We start from the raw sequence: 16,615 nt of genomic DNA, 5'->3' as shown, positions 1-16,615 counted from the left end.
AATGGAGATAATTTTACTTCCTCCTTTCTGATTTGGATGGTTTTTACCTGTTTTTCTTTACTAATTACTCTGGCTAGGCATTCCAGTACCATCTTGAATAAAATGACAAGAGTGGGCCTTCTTGTTTTATTCTTGATCTTAAAGGTAAAGCTTTCAGCTTTTCACCACCGAGTATGATGCTAGCTGTGGGCTTGTCATATATGGCCTTTGTTATGTTGAGGAACATTTCTCTGTACCCCGTGTGTTGAGTTTTTATCATGAATTTCTGTCAAATGTTGGATTTTGACAATGTTTTTTCTGCATCTATGCATTTTTTTCTGCATCTATAAAAATCGTATGATTTTTACCCTCTATTTTGTTCATATGGTGTATCACATTGATCAATTTATAGATGTTGAACCATCCTGGCATCCTTAGGGCAAATCCCTCTTAATCGTGGTGTATGATCCTTTCAATGTATTGTTGAATTCAATTTACCAATACTTTGTTGAGGATTTTTACATCTATGTTGATGATGTAATGTTCTGCAGTGTTCTTTTCTTGTAGTGTCTTTGTCTAGTTTTGGTCTGAGGGTAATGCTGGCCTTATAAAATGAGTTTGAAAGTATTCCCTTCTCTTTTATTTCTTTGAAAGACTTTGAAAATGATTGCTATTAGTTCTTCTTTAAATGTTTAGCAGTATTCACCAGTGAAGCCATCTAGTCTGGACTTTTGTTTGTGGGGAGGTTTGTGATTACTGATTCCATTTTTTCACTAGTAATTGGTCTGTTCAGATTCAGTCCTGGTGGGTTACATGTTTCTCAGAATTTATGCATTTCTTCTAGGTTGTCCAAACAAGTTGTTCCAGTCTCAACTTGTATTTTTCCAGACACAACATTGGAATCTACCATTTCTTGTAAGAATGTTGGTTCTTTTGAGCAGAGTACAGTATTTGAAAACCAAGATCTCGGGGCACCTGGGTGGCGCAGTCGGTTAAGCGTCCGACTTCAGCCAGGTCACGATCTCGCGGTCCGTGAGTTCGAGCCCCGCGTCGGGCTCTGGGCTGATGGCTCGGAGCCTGGAGCCTGTTTCCGATTCTGTGTCTCCCTCTCTCTCTGCCCCTCCCCTGTTCATGCTCTGTCTCTCTCTGTCCCAAAAATAAATTAAAAAAAAAAAAACAACAAACAAAAAAAACGTTGAAAACCAAGATCTGGTTGCTAACTATGTTCACTGCTATTGGAATATCATTGCATCTATACCCTTTCAGAAGGCAGTGTAGGAAATATATGTATGTATATATATTCCTATATCTATTTAAATCTATTCCGATCTATTTTTATATCTAAGTCATGAATTCCTATCAGTTCTTCAAATTCAAACCCAATACCATAGATGTCATTTTAATGTTTACTTTTTCCATATTTGTACTTCCTTTCTTCAACAGCAAGGTACCTAGTACTCATATGCAATATGTATTAACTTATTTGCTCAATCCTAGAATACACAGAAAGTTTTGGAATTGTAATCCAATACCATGGTGGAAAGCAAACCTACTAGTTTTTAAGACTTTTGTGGGTTTTTTTTTAGCCTGGGAGCATAAAAATAACATTGCTCTGTTCAAAAGTTACTTAGATTAATTATCACACATCATTTACACTGACTTCAGTGTGGTTATGTTATACAGGTAAATTTATTTGTTCCCTTTGGATTTCATTTTAGCTTTTCCTCTTTTTTTTAATGTTTGAATAATTTTTTTTTAATTTTTAAAAATTAAAATTATCAGGGCTCAATCCCACGAACTGTGAGATCATAACCTGAGCCTAAATTATAAATAATAATTTATAATAATAATTTATATTATATAAAAATTGTATATATAATTATATCATATGTTATATATAATTATATATATTATAATATTATATATTATATATGTAATTATTTTATAATTCCATATAGTAAATATACAAGGACATGAATGATAGCATTGTAATAGCAAAGAGTTTAAAACAATCTAGGTTATGTCTCTTGAGGCAAGGGAAACAAAAGCAAAAATAAACTATTTCACTTAGCATAATGCTCTGTAGCTCCATCCATGTCATTGCAAATGACAAGATTTCATTCTTTTTATGGTTGGGTAGTACTCCATTCTCTATATATACCACATCTTCTTTATCCATTCTTCAATCAATGGACACTTGGGCTCTTTCCCTAATTTGGCTATTGTTGATAGTGTTGCTATAAACACTGGGGTGCATGTATCCCTTCGGATCAGTGTTTTTGTATCGTTTGGGTAAATACCTAGTAATGCAATTGCTAGGTTGTAAGGTAGTTCTATTTTTAACTTTTTGAGGAACCTCCATACTGTCTTCCATCCAGAGTGACTACACCAGTTTGCATTCCCACCAACAGTGTAAGAGTGTTTCCCTTTCTCTGCATTCTTGCCAGCACCTATTGTGTCCTGTGTTGTTAATTTTAGCCATTCTGAGTGGTGTGAGGTGATATCTCATTGTAGTCTTGATTTGGATTTCCCTGATGATGAGTTGATGTTGAGCATCTTATCATGTATCTGTTGGCCATCTGTATGTCTTCTTTGGAAAATTGTCTATTCGTGTCTTCTGTCCATTTTTTAACTAGATTATTCATTTTTTGGGGTGCTGAGTTTTATAAGTTCTTTATACATGTTGGATACTAATCCTTTATCAGATATATCATTTGCAAATATCTTCTCCTATTCTGTCAGTTGCCTTTTAGTTTTGTTGATTGGTTCCTTTGCTGTGCAGAAGCTTTTCATTTTGATGAAGTTACAATCATTTATTTTTGCTTTTGTTTCCCTTGCCTCAAGAGACATAACCTAGATTGTTTTAAACTCTTTGCCATTACAATGCTATCATGAATGTCCTTGTATATTTACTATATGGAATTATAAAATAATTTCTTTGAGAAATTTACCTAGGAGCAGAATTACTGGGTTATAGAGTATGTGTGTTATTCAATAGAATAACACCAGATAGTATCCTCTGCATGATTCTATACTTCTAGCAACAGTGAATCAGGGACATTTTGCCTCTGTATTCTTGCCAACCCTAGACATTATCCAGCTTTCTGTTTTTTCCCTTCGCACAGGTGTGCAAATATCATGTGTTTGTGGCTTTTCTGCCTTGTAAACATTATCTAATGTAGTCAAATTGATCTATTGTTTTTAAATTGTATCTGGATTATGATCCATAGTGAGAAAGCCTTTACCCAGGTTATAAGGTATTTCATCCAAAAAATAAACAAATAAAATAATTCATCCATATTTTCTTGCACTTGTATCATTTTCCTTATTTTACAGGTAAATCCACAAAACATTTGGTATATTCTTGTACTTGTTCTTGACTCGTCAAACTATATTCTTTTGGAGATAAACACCTTTCACCAAGACCGAAACCCAAGTTCTCAGCAGGTTAAATGTGCTCAGTGTCTCGTATCTTGCAGTGATCCTATGTAAATCTTTGTCAGAAAAAAAATCACTTCTTTTTGCCCCAAACTGTCCACTAATTTTCTATCTCGTTCAAAGTAAAAACTAATGTTGTAACTTTGACCTACAGGGTCCCATGTGATATGGCTGTCTTTAACCTCTCTGAGTCATCTGCTTTCCCTTTTTTTCCTCTGCTCTGATGGCAAAGGCTTCTGCTATTCTAAAATGTAGGCATCCTGTTCTGACTGAGGTCCTTAGACCTCAGTGTCTTGTTTCCTCTACCCAGAGGGTCTTCTCCCAAATACCTATAAAGAAGAAACTCCCTATGTAGGGAAAACCCCAGCTCTTCCCCACGTGTGTTTCTTCCCTGTGTGTCTCCTTTATTTTTACGTGGGACACTTTACTTTTGGTCACTGAATGTTTGTAGGGTTTTCCCTATAACAACAAGCAAGTCCCAACACCAGCAAGATATCCTACCTTTAACCAGCAAGGTATCCTGTAACTTAACTCAATTCTGACACTGTCTATCTACACATAGCATCAGAACTCACAGGTTAAGTGCTGAGTTCCAGAAGACTACCATCCCCCACCCCCGCTTCAGATGCCAGTTGCACGCAAGCTCACTTTATCATCTGTGCTTCTGACTGACCAGCCATAGATCAGAGGTTCCAAGGAACCCTTCCTCAGGTTCCAGTAATTTGCTAGAGTGGCTCAGAGAACTCCAGGAAACACTTATGTTTACCAGTTTATTATAGGGAAAGATACAGGATACACATGAACAGCCAGATGAAAAAATGCATAGGATAAAGTCTGGGAGGGTCCTGAGCACACAAGCTTCTGTCCCTGTGGAGTTGGGGTGCACCACCCTCCCTCCAGTGTGGATGTGTTCTCCCACCTGGAAACTCTCCACACCCTGAACTTGTTAAGATTCTATGGAGGCTTCTTCACACAGGCATGATCAATTATTAACTTCATTTCCAGTCCCACTCCCATCTCTAGAGAAGGGCAGAGAGCTGAAAATCCCAAGCTTCTAAGCATAGGTTGGTCTTTGTGGTGACCAGCTCCTGCCCAGGAGCCATTCACAGTAGCCTCATTAGAATGAAATATGTTCCTAAGGTTCTTATCACGTAGGAAATTACAAGAGTTTAGGGGCCCTGTGCCAGGAACTGGGGACAGAGACCAATGCTTATATTTTCTATTATCTCACAATATGCCGATGGCCAGCTGCCCTTTTCTTTTTAGCCTTTATTCAAAGATACCTTCTTAGTTTGGTCTTCCCTGGATGGTCTATCTCACATTTTTACCTACCTTTCTATTTATATTCCCTTTGATCTATTTTTTTTCTCCTTAGTACTTAACTCTCTTGAACACTTTATATGTTTTACATTGATTTTGTTTATCTGTGTCTATAACCTAAGACCCACCAAGGCAGAATTTCGTCTATGTGTATTTATTTTTTTATGACAAAACCCCTAGTTCCAAGAACATTACCTGGCACATGGTTAATGGACACTCAATAGAAAGCTGTTGAATAAATAAATACATGAATCCCATGGGGGGCTGGGGATTCTACATATGGTAATCCCCCTGTACTGCACTTAAGACATTAGTATGCAATGGAAACATTTTCTGGTTGTTTATAATAAATAAAACCCAGAATACGTAGAAATTTTTGCCAACGCGACCAATATAAAATCTCAAAAAAATTGAAACTGGGGCAGTGAGTTATAGGCATACATATATGGCAGGTTGTATTGAGGGCAAGCATCGAGTTTTACTACAGTCAGGAGACTAAGCTTTGTAGGGAAGTGCACTGAGTAGGCAACTTGACCTAAAAATTTTTAATTAAGCTGGGTAACACAGAGGGGGCTATTGTGGTCTATGTTGTACATCTGAAACTAATATACTATTGTATGTCAACTATTCTTTATTAAAAATAACAATTTTAAAAATTTAGGAAAACAACTTCAAAGATTGAAATCACAAAGTGTATGCTTTCTGACCTCCATATCTTAAGCCTAAAATCAATAACTAAAAGACAAGTAATTTTAAAAATCCGTATGTTTGAAAATTAAGGTAGACACGTTTAAATAATACATGCAGTAGAGAAAAATCACAGTAGAAATTAACATATATTTATATGTATTTCAAAGTGAACCATAGGGGTATATCACATTAAAATTTGTGGGATTCAGCTAATGCAGGTTCTAGAAGGAAGTTCAAAGTTTTACACACTGAAAAAATGCTGAGTGAAATAAGTCAGTCAGAAAAGGACAGGTATCATATGTTTTCACTCATATGTGGATCTTAAGAAACTTAACAGAAGGCCATGGGGGAAGGGAAGGAGAGGAAAAAAAGTAGTTACAGACAGAGGGGGAGGGAGGGAAACCACAAGAGACTCTTATATACAGAGAACCAACTGAGGGTAGATGGTGGGGTGGGGGAGAGGGAAAAATGGGTGATAGGCATTGAGGAGGGCATTTGTTGGGATAAGCATTGAGTGTGGTATGTAAGACAATTTGGAAACAAATTATATCAAAAAAATAAAAGTAAAAATTGACAAACAGTTCTCCGGGGGAAAAAAAAGGAAGTCTGAAAAACATCTGTTTCAAGAAGTTAGGAAAAGAAATCCAAAGAAAGGAGAATGAAGGTGATTCTAAAAGTAAGAATTACAATCAATCAAATAGAAAACAAGTAAGAGACAAGTCGTGTTCTTGAAAAAGTCCAATTAACTGGACAAATAATGACAGTGATCAAAAATAAAGGATAAAAATAAAAATAATGGTGAATAGTGGAAATGTTGGGGTCATTACTGCAGATAGATCAAGAAGACAGCTAAGTTTGTTGAATGAACCAACCCTGAAGTCCCTAGCAAAACGCTTCCCAGCCTGTGACTTACCAAAAGATACTGTCTATGACCACGATCAGTTTTGGAACTTCCTAGCTTCTGGTGAATTAGGAAGGAGATTGATATCAAATCATCCTAAACGATTTCTGTCTAATCCCCCTTTCTTACAAAAAAAAAAAATATATATATATATATAAATATATAAATATATATATAAATATATAAAATATATAAAATATATATATATATATATATTCGTGCTAAGGTTAACCTTGGACTTTAGGTTGTAGATGAGCTCCTTACACCAGCACTGAGCAACTGCCATCATACAAATGGGTCTAACACGTCTACACATTGTGGTTTTCAGTGGTGACAGTGCCTGGGACCTGAACGTCTTGGGGTATTGCCAGGAACACATAAGAACAGTGGGTCTATGGGCATAGTCGGGGGGCACCCAAAGAAGGGCACAAGAGAAGAAAGTGATTCTCCATGAGACTTAATTTTTCCCAAGTCAAGTAGTATTTTTTTAAAAAGCTGTCATGACAGTCATGACACTAATCCTGTCATGGCATTAATATGGAATTTAAGAACAGCTGCAATGTTTCTACCAACTATTAAAGTAACATTACTGGGTGTAGCCGCGCACTGAGGAAAAAGTTCTCAGGGCTGCCTCTGCTGGCAGAACAGCAGCAGCAGCAAGTTGCACATGTCTTTATTTCACGTCCTCCAGGTATAAACATCAAAGAATGTTACAGCATGGGAGGAAAACACAGAGGCCTCTAGACATAGACCGAACAGACATCTGGTGTTTATGTGAAAGCATGGAGGGAAGATGTGTAGTTTCGAGGACTCCTGGGCAATTACGGTGGGTTTGTCTCCTCACTGGCTCCTGGGAGATCATGGGGCTCTGTTCTCATAGTGCTATGGGATCAGACAGCCTTGAGACCAGAACATCACGGATGTTTCAGCAACTACCCCGTCCACTTTCCCAGGGGCTTACAGTATGCCTTCTGGAAATAACTCCACAACTTGGAATGTGGGTCTCTTGAATACAATAAAAAGTCATATGTTAAACACACACACACACACATGCACACGCACACACACACACACACACACACAGAGGAAAGAAAGAAAGAAAGAAAGAAAGAAAGAAAGAAAGAAAGAAAGAAAAGAAAGACCAATTCCTTGAGATTTCCTGGAAAAAAAACTTTGGTCAGTTCATTTAAAAAGCAGAAGAGGAACCTCCCTTTTGGGGGGTTTCCACACTGGCTTCAGAGCGTGTAATGCTGGACCCTCAATGATGAAAGAAGTTCATTCAGGAGTCACATGAAGAGAAATATTCTTTTCCTTTTGGAAAGCAGGATTAATGTAATATCAGTTTCCATGGAATCAGTGTCTAGATCCTGGCCAGGACAATTTCTTCTCGCCCCCAAACCGCTTGATCATTTCTATCAGTTTAAAACCAATGCACTCAACAGTGAGTTACCTCAAGAAGGTTCTGTTACACAATACCAGTCAACGAATGACCTTTTCAGGAAACGAGTCAGAAGTCAACTTGCATTTTAGAACCTTAAGACCAGCTCAGTGGTGGTAGTAGTGATGATAATTCATGATGTGGTGTGGGTCAGGAGGCTGGAGGACAGAGACATTACAGGGGCTTTCCAGGCTACCTAAATCCCGACAGACATTTCATCACCATTTCTGCTCTCATTCTCAAAGACGAGCCAGAAGGGCTTTTGCTACCGTTTGGCCCTACCTTCCTGCAAAAATCACGGATTTGCATCTCAGAATTTACTGCATTTCACCTATTGCGGGTCTTGTGTTTGTGGGTGCTGAAGCAAAGACCTGACACAGCCCTCCGAAGTGCAGAATACTCAAAAGGTGCACCCTGCCCACGCCTCTGGGAATGGAGACCGATTGCAGTCATCTACGGCCTATCTTTGCCTCCTAGGGTGGTCCGATTAAGAAGGACAATGAGGGACTACTAAGTAGTGGAAGAGGGTGTCCAGTCACGCTCCTTTCAGACCTTCTCCACTTTTTCTTCATAATTCCTCTGTGTCTCTTACTTGGGGTTGATCCAAATTTTCACGTCAACAAAGATCTTTGGTTTCGAGAAGACACAGAATGAGTCATGGCTCATTGTCTTTATTTCTATTTGTCCCCGACATGGGAAGAAGTCCTGTCGTTGATCGTTCTTGCCTAGAGTTCACTTTGAAAAGAACTTGCACAAACTAACTTACTGATGGCGCTAAATTAAGTTCCAAACACTTAAGACATAATGTCATTAAAAAGAAATCACGGTCCCTAATTTTCTCAGCAATCAAGGATATTTTTTAACAATTTTTACTGAGGGTTTGAAGATGAAGTGAAGACAATGCCAAGTGATACAGATGATTAGCAGTTGATTAAAATATATATACAGGCTTACAAAAGAACAACATGGGCTTTGTTTAAAAACCTGGGCATTTGGCATTTGAAGAGGAAGCAAATTTTCCTAAGTTGGAGTTCAGTTTGCGTATTAAGAAAAATTAGAAAGAATTATTCTCAACACCAAAAATAAGACAAAGAGTAAGCAAGTAAAGTGGTTTTGAATTTTGTCACAATCGATAAGCTATACAATTAGTAATTAATATAACAAATAATTGGCTCAGTGAAAAAATTAATTTCTTCGTGACAAAAATAACGAAATACACAAAATGTTGGTAAACTTCCTAAAGCAATTTTAACACATTTGTAAAAGCTCCAAATCAGTATGCTCACTTGAGTCCATAGGGTTTGAAAATTAAAATGAAAGCAATTAAACTCAAAGCGATAACAAACAACAGCAACAATCGACGTAACAAAACCCTCATTTTATAAACATTTCCAAAGACCCCTTTTTAAACCTCCTAAATCATGAAAATAATTTAGGATTATGCTATTTTTGTACCTACTTGGTAAAAGTTCGATCAATGATAGCTAATATTTGCAAATACAGTAAGTAGATGAAAAGGTCAAAGCTCATAAAGGGTTTACAACTTGGAATTCACAAGACAATTGACAGTCAATAAACTGAACCACATATATATATACAATTTCACTTTTGATTCCACTTAATATGGAGCAAAGATACATAGAACCCATAGTGACAGCAGATAAGCAGTTTAGACTATCATCCCCCAAACTGTAAATCTCCCAGAAAGTCTACAAATTCTTGCCAGCTAACATATAATTTTAAGTGGTAATTAGTGACCATTTTAGTTCTGGGATATATGGCAAATGAAAGAAAAGAAAATCTTTCTTACTTCGGAAGGAAAGAAAACAGCGTATTCATCGAGGTTAAATAATGCACGAAAATGTTAATGAGCCACTACATCTAAACATATTCTCCAGTCCTAGTAGAAACCATTTATCCTTTAACATCTTGGATGTTTTCAGCCATCCCAAGTTACAGATACTAACTCTGCAGTATGTTGTAAATCATACATCTAAAACTTGGCTTCTCCAAAACACTTTACATAAGAAGTAGGCTGAGTAATAAAATCTGAACTTACTCAAGGTGATTAGACCTGCAGTTTTTCCTCTAGGAATCCTTAGTTTTACTAGCCTCTGCTGCTTTTTTGGCTGGTGATTTTGCAAGCCCAGATACTCTTTGTACCACCTTGTGATAGCTTCTAGAACAAGTTACCCTCCAGGCAGAAAGAATCCGATGCTGGGAACCTAGCTTGGACATCAGTCTTTCCTTTAGCGTTGGATGGAGCAAACTGCATACTCACTCAGAGGCTCTGCTTTAGGCCTCAGTAAAGGGTGTGGTTGTTATTTGTTTACGTCCCCCTCTCACTGTATTAATTCTGAATCCCTCCCACATTGCATCACTCTTTCCTTGTACCTTTAACGTTGGTTTCTTCAACTGTTACGATTCCACCTGTCAGTGAATCTTGTCATGATTCTCCCAGTCTCTTCACTTAAGTTTAATGAGACAGAATGTATCTGGTAGGTAAAATGTGGAAGTTTGTAAAAACTATGAAAAGTCAATCTCTTTTGCCAATGATATAGAAGAATCTTTTTCTTTATTTTCTTTATTTATTTGTTTGTTTGTGTGTGTGTGTGTGTGTGTGAGAGAGAGAGAGAGAGTGTGTGTGTGTGTGCTCAAGTGCATATGAGCAAGGGAAAGGAGCAGAGGAAGAGAGAGAGAATCCCAAGTAGGCTCCATTACCCTGGGATTATGACCTGAGCCAAAATCAAGGGTTGGACACTCAACGGATGGAGCCATCCAGGTACCTTGAGGAATTCCTTTTTTAAAATAATTTCCATTGTTCCATCCGAGTCCTTTGCTTGCCTAAACCATTTAATTGCATACATTTCTCCACTTTTGGCTTTTACATGTCAGTATACTTTTCATGTATCTCTCCTATACTTCCATGTAATTTGTAATAATTCATTATCAAATGAGTATTCAGTTTTGCATTTCCACTGATAATCATAGTTGAGATATTTTCCCTGAAGCACATAATACACTTTTCTCTGCTGCTGGCTCAAATATGTCATGACTCTTACTTATTTCCTTGAAAACTGCACGGCCAATAAATTCACGACAAGACGCTCACCAGTAATTGAAAAATTACAAATTAATGCCAATATTATTTCATACCTATTAAATCGGCAAAAATTTGAAAGCTGATATTGGCAACAATGCCAAGTGTTGATAAAGATGTGACACAAGGGAAATTTCATGCCCTACTGCTGGAAATTAAGTTAGAACTTCTATGGAGAACACTTGTCACATTTAGTAAAGTTAAGGATGCATATACATGCGGACCCAAGAATTCCACTTCTAGGTATATACCCCAAAGAAACTGTAGCATGAGAGCTACATTTATACAAATTTATGTAATTTATACATCAGTGAAAATTGTTGAACTAAAACTACAAGTATCTTCATGAATAATTCTCAAAAGCATACTCTTCAGCAAAGATGAAAAACAGCCTACTACATGGAGGATGAAGCCACTTATGTAAAAAGCATAAATATATAAAACTACTGTTTTTATATTCACTTAAAAATGCATGCACTTTTGCTAAAAGGATAAAACGTGCAGAGAAATAATGACTACCACTTTGGGGATAGTAGTCACCTCCAAGCAGAGGACAGAAATTGGGTGTGACCATGGCGTATAGAGCTCTTAAATTCATGTCTTTAATTTTACAGAAAATCTGAAGATTTACAAAATGGTTACATTTGGCAAAGTTTGGTATTGGATTCATAGTTGCTTATTATTCTATTTTTTTCTGTGTGTTTGAAATATTTTTTAAATGTTTTATTTTATTTTTTTATTTTTGAAAGAGAGAGTGCGTGCGTGAGTGGGGCAGGGGCAGAGAGTGAGGGAGACAGAGAATCCAAAGCAGGCCCTGCTAGACATCCCGAAGCAGGGCTCTAACTCACAAACCGCAAGATCGTGACCTAATTTTTCATTTATTCATATTTTGACAGAGACAGAGCGTGAGCAGGGGAGAGGCAGAGAGAGAGGGAGACACGGAATCGGAAGCAGGCTCTAGCCTCTGAGCTGTCAGCACAGAGTCCGACGCGGGGCTCATGAGCCATGAGATCGTGACCTGAGCTGAAGTCGGACGCTTAACCTACTGAGCCACACTTCTGAAACTGTGAAATCAAACATTAGGCCTTGGAATGTGGGGACACAAATATTAACCTTGAGAAACCTTGTCTGGGTGGTCAGCCAGGCTGATTTTATCACGATCTCACTCTTCCCTTCTACCTGATCATCTATAATCCCTCGATTGATCATTATCCTCAGGCAAAGCCCAACTATCTTAACATGATCTGTGAGATTGACGATCCTCTGGCTTCTTGGTCTGGTCTTCCCCTCCACACTACTGAATTGCCTGCATTGCCACCTGAACTTGTCAAGTCTCTGAGATGTCAACCTTGAACAAAGTCTTCCCTTGACCTTTTTCCAGCTCTGTTGCCATGACTGCCACCACCACCTCTCTTTTGGACGACTCCCACTCATCTCTCAGGTTTCAAACTTAGAGATCGTATCCCCCGATGATCCTTCTCCTGATACTTTTAAAGGTTTACGGTCACATTTCTGTCTATTGGCATACATAGTCCTCTTTCAGCGTCAGTATCATCGATCCCAGATGGATATTTTTACTCCTTTCCTATCCATACAATGTTATTACCGTTTGCCCAAATGCAAAGTGGTTTCTCTTAAATATATAGGAAAGAGTTTCCCATATATTTTTATCTCAGTCTGAAATGTGTTTTCTCATTCATGCATTTGGCAAGAACTGATTGGGAATTTCTGGTGTTCTAGGCCCTGTGCTGGGTCTTGGGAAAACGAACAGTCTTGACAAGGATCATTAACACCTACTTATTCCTGGGGTCTCAATTTAGGCCTTATTTCTTCCAAGGAACATTCTTGACTCTTCATCCAGGTTTATGTCCCTTTGTCACCTCCTAGACTCTGGACTGCCCCATAATGCAGGGTTTTTTTCACACTCTAGGATCACCCGTTTGTCTTCCTATATTCCTATATTCACCTCAGACTTTGAACTCTGTAAAGGCAAATCTAGTTTATTTATTGACATATCCCTACTACCTCGGCAATGCCTGGCACCGTAGTTAGGGATCAACAAATATTTGTAAAAAGCACAAAGCTTTTCTGTAACAACGAGAAAAGACTTGGAATTTTGAAGATGACAATGAGATCTCCAAATGGGCTTAGGCTATTGACAGCCGGGAATATGGCACCAGGGTTTGGGGGAAAAGCAGGACTTGAAGTATAGACTAAAAATCTGCAGTACAGAGAAGGTGGGAGGGGTAAGTAACAAACTATTTGAGTTGCACACAAGGAGAGAATAACTGAAGCACAGAGATTGGTCTTGAGGAATATCTTTCATCCATGTGAAAAGGTCTAGAACAGGTGCTACAGCTATGGATGCCCCTTGTCAGTTCATCTCTACACAACAAGGCTGTTTACTGAAAACCCTGGGATCTTCTGCTTTTTTCCCCTCTACGAAAGAATGCTGGGCCCATAGAGGGCAAGTCATGTTCTTAAAAGCAGTTCTCAACCACTAATGACAAATGGGTAGGACAGCAATGACCTAATCTGTGGAAGCTCTGACTTTGTCCCAGCCTTTTCAGTTCAGTTCTCCTTGCTCCACAGAAACAAAGTGTTGTCTGAGGTCCTGTTGCCATGTACCACGTGAGCACGTATGCCCAGTGCAGCCAGAATCCAGAGGGAGATATCAGATATTGCAGAAACAGTTCCTGAGTTTTCCTGGCTTGTCGTCATGCTGACTAAGGACATCTGTGCTTTGTGAAACTTTTAACATAGCAGATTTTTTATAATATCTTTTTTTTTTTTAATGAGTGGCAATGGCAATCAGGCAATACAGTTGGCTATTGGGACAAAAGATCCTTTGCTCCCTTTTGGAAAATCCCTGTATCAGACTAAGAAAGACCGGTGCTTTCTGCAGGATGGCAAAGGAGTATTGTCTTTGACCTGAGGACTTCCATAACATCTAGCAAACACCAATGTTTCTAGTGAATCTAGTGGAATAACTAGACAATAAACAAGCTAGGGTTTGTTTTTGTTTCTTATTTCTTCCAAATTCTCTTTCAGATCACATTTCTAGAATATTCATGTAAGTTAGCTAGTGACAAATTAATAAACATAAATTAAATCTTAGCCCTATTGAATATTCCATTAGACAATTTAGCCAATAGCATCATCTTTCAAAAGTATTTGTAATTATAGCATTTACAGTAGGAATATATTTTTATATTTGTTTATTATTTTTTTAATATTTGTTTTTTAGAGACAGAGCGTGAGCAGGGTAAGGGCACAGAGAGATCCTAAGCAGTCTCCAGGCTCTGAGCTGTCAGTACAGAGCCCAACACAAGGCTTGAACTCACGAACCATGAGATATTGACCTGAGCTGAAGTCAGATGCTCAACCGACTGAGCCACTTAGGCACTCATATTTATTTGTTTATTTAAATGCAAGTTAGTCAACATATAGCATAGTAAAGCATAGTAATGGTTTCAGGAGTAGAATTTAGTGATTCGCACGTTACGTACAACACCCAGTGCTCACCCCAACAAGTGCCCTCCTTAATGCCCATCACCTGCTCAGCCCATCCCCCCCCAACCCAGCTCCCCTCCAGCAACCCTCAGTTTGTTCTCTGTATTTTGAGTCTCTTACAGTGTGCCTCCCTCTCTGTTTTTATCTTTTCCTTCCCTTCCACTATGTTCATCTGACGGCCTTATTTCGCTTAGCATGATACACTCTAGTTCCATCCACATTGTTGCAAATGGCAAGATTCATTCTTTTTGAGAACTGAGTAAAATTCCATTGTATGTATACCACATCTTCTTTATCCATTTGAATATTTTTTAGAGATAATATGATTCGGGATGCCTGGGTGACTCAGTCAGTTGATTCAGGTCACGATTTCACAGTTTGTGAGTTGGAGCCCATCACAGGGCCGGTCATCACAATCACTCAGAAGCATGTAAAAAATGTAGATTCCTGTGCTACAACCCAAAGTAGTTCAAATAACTTAGAAGCCCCAGGTGAAGGACTCTTTAGATGATTTTTTAAACTTTTAAAAATGATCTCCCAGGCGATTAGTTTGCAGCTTGGCACCAATATTTGAATAACTTTTGAAGGCTGCTGCACATTTCATTCCTCTGCCTTATGCAAGACTCTTTGTGTTAGCATTATCCCTGAAGAATTTTACTAGTTTCCTCTTGTGGGTGAAGTTTGTTGAGGCATTATCTCCTTCTTTGTTATGGTATATAGACAAAATTTGTCTAACCTGTTCTTTTTACTCATTGGCCTTGCTGAGTCCTGTCATCTGGAACTACACAGAATGAATCTAATGTTATTTCACATTTTTAACACCAGCTGTGTCTTTTCTTCTGTAGGCCAAGTATTTTACTTCTTTAATTCATTATGTTACGGATTCAAGTTCTTGTACCATTGTCTTCACCCGCTATCGGGTCCAACCCAGTTTGCTTGTGCTCCTAAAGTATGGTGGACCTCAGCACCATGCAGCGTAATCAGCAAAACTGAGATTAATTCCCTTTTCCTGAATGCTATACTTGCATGGGTGTGTTCCAGTAACAGAAGCAACTTACATCATTCTATCACATTATTGGCTAATACTGAGTTAATTAAAGCCAGAAGTTATTTTTACATGTTCTGCTCTTAAGCCATGTCAGTTCCCATGCTAAACTTACATATTTGAACATGTGAAGACTTTTTTAAATTAAGTACCAGTGTTTATTGAGACGTTTGTAACATTTCTTCATATTGGATTTGACCTAAAGTTTTCCTAGATCAATGTTATTTTGCATCCTTATTCTTCCAACTATCTCTGGCTATTCATTCCTACATCATATCAATCACAAATTTTACACACAAGCCTTCAATAATTCTTTCAAGTCACTGAAAGGGCCAAAGTCAGATTTTTTTTTAGGGTGCGATATCATTTGCAAGGAATCATTATTTTGTAAGTATTAAAGTCAAGGGAGAATGAGTTTAATTTATGCACAAACTCACATCATGGATGTGCTTCATGATCATGCACATTCAGTAATGTTTTATGGACATTGACTAGGTTTCTGAGCATGTGGACTTTAAAAAGGGGTTAGTCTCCTCTACCTGGAATTGGTGAGTCTTAAAACTATTTTACTCTAGGTATTCTCTGGTTGATCCGACTTACATAATTAAGTTCACTTCCTCCCTTCCCCTATGGGTTTTAACTTAAGCTCTCATAAAGAGTTCCCGTAGGAAATAGGAACCAAGGTACATTGCACCTGTGTTTCGATTCTTCTTTTTCTGGTCCTGGAGTTAAAGAGTGTGACAACATTCACTTTGAAAGTTGGTTTTAAGCCTCTGTGTTTTTGTTAAAGAATAAGCTAATGTTAGGAGTAATCCTATTATTTGAAATAAGATTATATATACAGTCCTTACAGCCAAATAAAAAAGCTTTCTACTTTGTGGCACTTTAGGTACAGCTCTTACAAAGCTTGATTCAGAGTTCCTGTCGAAATCTGAAGCCCCAGGTTTCCAGCCCCAGGTTGTCTCCATCCTATCTTAAAATCATTTTCAGTTTTTGCTCTTCTTTGGATTTATTTTGCAATTTTTATGCTTTCCACCACCATTCTCGTTAACACAGTCTTCTACAATAGCTTCCCAACTTATCTTTTTCCAGTCTCCCCAAACCAGATATAGAGGAGAATAGCAAATGATAAGAAAACCTTGAAATCAGTATCATAAATAACGACACCATTTTATACCTTTAATTTCTTCA

The sequence above is a fragment of the Herpailurus yagouaroundi genome, unplaced genomic scaffold, assembly GCF_014898765.1.
Source record: "Herpailurus yagouaroundi ecotype Mexico unplaced genomic scaffold, PumYag 403, whole genome shotgun sequence".
NCBI classification, from domain to species: domain Eukaryota; kingdom Metazoa; phylum Chordata; class Mammalia; order Carnivora; family Felidae; genus Herpailurus; species Herpailurus yagouaroundi.
This window is presented reverse-complemented; position numbering follows the sequence as displayed.